Genomic DNA, 3,833 nt, shown 5'->3' with positions numbered 1-3,833 from the left:
CTAGATTCTTATCCCCCAGTGATTTTCAATCCTCTCAGTCACATCTCTTGGATATATCTTGATGGGGAGTGGATCCCTCATCAGCCGGACCCTCCATCCATCTGAAACCGAAGGATCCATCGCACTATATATGGGAACTTGCGGTTCTTCCCTCGTCGAAGTTGTGGAAATATTTCCGTTTGAATCCGAATAGTAAGAATTACGTGTCTTTCCCTTTCTATCCTTTCAGCAGGTGAGCATCTTATTGATAGAGAAAGAGGATAGAAGGATTCAACAGAATTTGTTGCTGGTTTTTTTACTACTCCACCAGTTCTATTAATTAGTTTCGCTAGATCTATAGAACCTCCTTCGATCAAATTTCTCTCACCTGAACGATGCATAGGAATTGGTATTGTTAGTAACATCAGGATCCCGGAGTCACGCTATTACCCCGCTTCATTGAATCGCGCAGATTCCGTAAAAAGATTGAACTCAGAATTCATAAGTCAAATAATTTGATGGAGGGTTCATAACTGGAGAATAGACCAATTAGAAATTCCCCTAGATCTTGATTTTTCAATGATTCAAATGAGTAGTGGAATCCATCGGTTTCTGCTAACTTCGGAACTTCAGAGAATAAATCTGGACTTCTTACTTTTTCTTCTCCCACTTCTCTTTCCTCATGATCTCTCTTCACTTTATCTATATGTGGTAGATACTACCCACCTCTCACATTCCATTATATAGATAATATCGAAAGATTCAAGGCCCAATGGAGTGAGTACTTTCGATGTGGTGATTTGTGGGTGTATTCGTACCTACTGAAGCTGTCTCGGGAATCTCGAATTGTTGAAGAAACCTATCTATGTCTTATCTATCTCCTCATCAACTTATTTATTCCGAGTGATAAAGACGAGTTCTCCAACCTGATGGGCGAACGACGGGGATTGAACCCGCGCGTGATGGATCCACAATCCATTGCCTTGATCCACTTGGCTACGTCCGCCCCCTACTTTCCCTATTCAGCTTTCTTACTGGGAGAGAACAAGAACTACTAGGGTCATTCATTCGAAGCGCGTACGTATTATTCGTCTATATATTAATACAAGAAAAAATATGTTAGGTGAAAAATGTATTCTCAATCTATTCCAGTGGGTACGGGACTACAAGCGTTCCGCTACATCAGAATGAGAATATCTTTGATTCCCATTCTCTGTAATCCTAGAAGGGTGTTTCAAAGATTCCCCAGAATCCAAGATTGGAAACTGATAATTGTAAGATTATGGCGAGATATTACTATTATTTCTATTCATTCCATCGGACGAATCTCCATTAAATACCAAACCTTATGCGAAGGTTTGGTATTTAGTGATGCTGCACGGACCAGACAGGTATATCCGTTTACAGAAGGAGCTTCAACAGAAGCTAAGTCTAGAGGGAAATTATGAGCGTTACGTTCATGCATAACTTCCATACCTAGGTTAGCACGGTTGATGATATCAGCCCAGGTGTTAATAACACGACCTTGGCTATCAACCACGGATTGGTTGAAGTTAAAAACCATTCAAGTTGAAATGCCATGGTGCTGATACCCAAGGCAGTAAACCAGATGCCTACTACGGGCCAAGCGGCTAAGAAGAAGTGCAGAGAGCGAGAATTGTTAAAGCTGGCATATTGGAAGATCAAACGGCCAAAAATAACCGTGAGCAGCTACGATGTTGTAGGTCTCTTCCTCTTGACCGAACTTGTAACCTGCATTAGCAGACTCATTCTCAGTAGTTTCTCTGATCAAACTAGAAGTTACCAAAGAACCATGCATAGCACTGAATAGAGAGCCGCCGAATACGCCAGCTACACCCAACATGTGGAAGGGATGCATAAGGATGTTGTTGCTCAGCCTGGAAAACGATCATGAAGTTGAAAGTACCAGAAATTCCTAGGGTCATACCGTCAGAGAAACTTCCTTGACGATTGGTAGATCAGGAACACAGCGGTAGCAGCTGCAACGGGAGCTGGAGTACGCAACAGCAATCCAAGGACGCATGCCTAAACGGAAACTAAGTTCCCACTCAAGACCCAGGTAGCAAGCTACACCAAGTAGGAAGTGAAGAACGATCAGTTCGTAAGGACCACCATTGTATAGCCATTCATCAACGGAAGCTGCTTCCCAGATTGGGTAGAAGTGTAAACCGATAGCTGCAGAAGTAGGAATGATAGCACCGGAGATAATGTTGTTTCCGTATAGCAAAGAACCGGAGACAGGCTCACGAATACCATCGATATCTACAGGGGGAGCTGCGATGAAAGCAATGATGAATACAGAGGTTGCGGTTAATAAGGTGGGAATCATTAAGACACCGAACCATCCGATGTAAAGACGGTTTTCAGTGCTGGTGATCCAGTCGGCAGAAGCGACCCCATAGGCTTGCGCTTTCGCGTCTTTCTAAAGTTGCGGTCGTGGTAATTTTTGGTTTTCGAAACGATTGGTGATTACCCAAGCTGATGAGCCTGTTGATCCATAGTATATCACAGAATCCCACCTGTGTCAACTAATCTAATATTGATTGAATATCCGAAGAAACGGGAAGACTTCCCTTTGTTTTCGCACGATACTTCTTCAAACCTTGACTCTCTTTTCAGACGCATTTCCCTTTTATTATCAACCACGGGAAAGTCAACGTTAGTTCGGCTCCTCGAGTACATCATGGGAGATGCCAGCTTTGCCTTAGATGTACTACGACTCAATCATCGATTCGAGGTGAGGGACATACAGGATAAATATCTGCTGGCGTTGCCTGACATCCCCCCCCCCCCCCGAGGTGAGTAGTCCGCCCCAGGCGGAGATAGTTGAGAATGGTGGGAGTCGCGGGGATGCGGGCAGTGCCAATCATGTCGATCATGTCGATTGTGTCGATTGTGTCGATCATTCTAGTCATGTCGATCATGTCGATCATGTTGATTGCGTCGATTGCGTCGATCACTTTGGTCATGTCGATCATGTTGATCATGTCGATGATGTTATGGACTTTACGATTCGACACTAGTCTTTCTCTTTTTCATGAGGTACTATACCAGTGACAAAATTTCCCCTATGACTTGGATATTCTTTCTCCCATTATTTAATTTCTGCTTATCCATATGCTTCTGGCGTATCTTGATTCCTAATACCCTGCGCTCCGGAGTAGAAGGTTTCAATCCACCAATAAGAGGTTGTGGATTGAAACGAACCCGGAACTAACGGAAATGGGCAAAAGCCTTATTAGCTTCTGCCACCTTGTGAGTCTCCTCCTTCTTCCGTACAGCACTACCAGAATTTCTGGCAGCATCCATTAATTCATCACTTGATCTTAAAGCCATACTTCGACCTGAACGTTTTCGACACGCGATCAATAACCATCGGATAGCCAAAGCTCTTCCTTCTGCAGGTACTACTTCAACGGGGACTCGATAAGTCGATCCACCTACACGTTTGGATTCTGTTACTATATCGGGAGTTACCCTACGTATTGCTTGTCGCGGGACAGACAGTGGATTCTTATTCGTCTTTTCCTTAATCCGCTTCATAGCCTGATAGAGAATCTGATAAGCCAATGATTTCTTGCCATCTTTAAGAATACGATCAACCAACATGTTTACTAATCGATTACGATAAATCGGATCCGATTCTATATTTTTCTTTTTGTTCGCTACATTGCTCCGGTGTAACATGAGTTTACAGATATGTCGGATTCCGATTCTATCTCGACTGTATCTTAGAATCTTATTTGGGCTTTTTCACTCCATATTGTAGGGTGGATCCGCCGGTTAGTCGAGGATCTCCCCCCAAACTGCACGTGCGACTTTCATCGAATGCA

The sequence above is a fragment of the Dipteris shenzhenensis genome, unplaced genomic scaffold (genome assembly GCF_047967505.1).
Source record: "Dipteris shenzhenensis isolate YYH24624 ecotype China unplaced genomic scaffold, Dip_SZ_1.0 scaf0372, whole genome shotgun sequence".
Lineage (NCBI taxonomy): Eukaryota > Viridiplantae > Streptophyta > Polypodiopsida > Gleicheniales > Dipteridaceae > Dipteris > Dipteris shenzhenensis.
Note: the sequence above shows the minus strand (reverse complement) of the source record.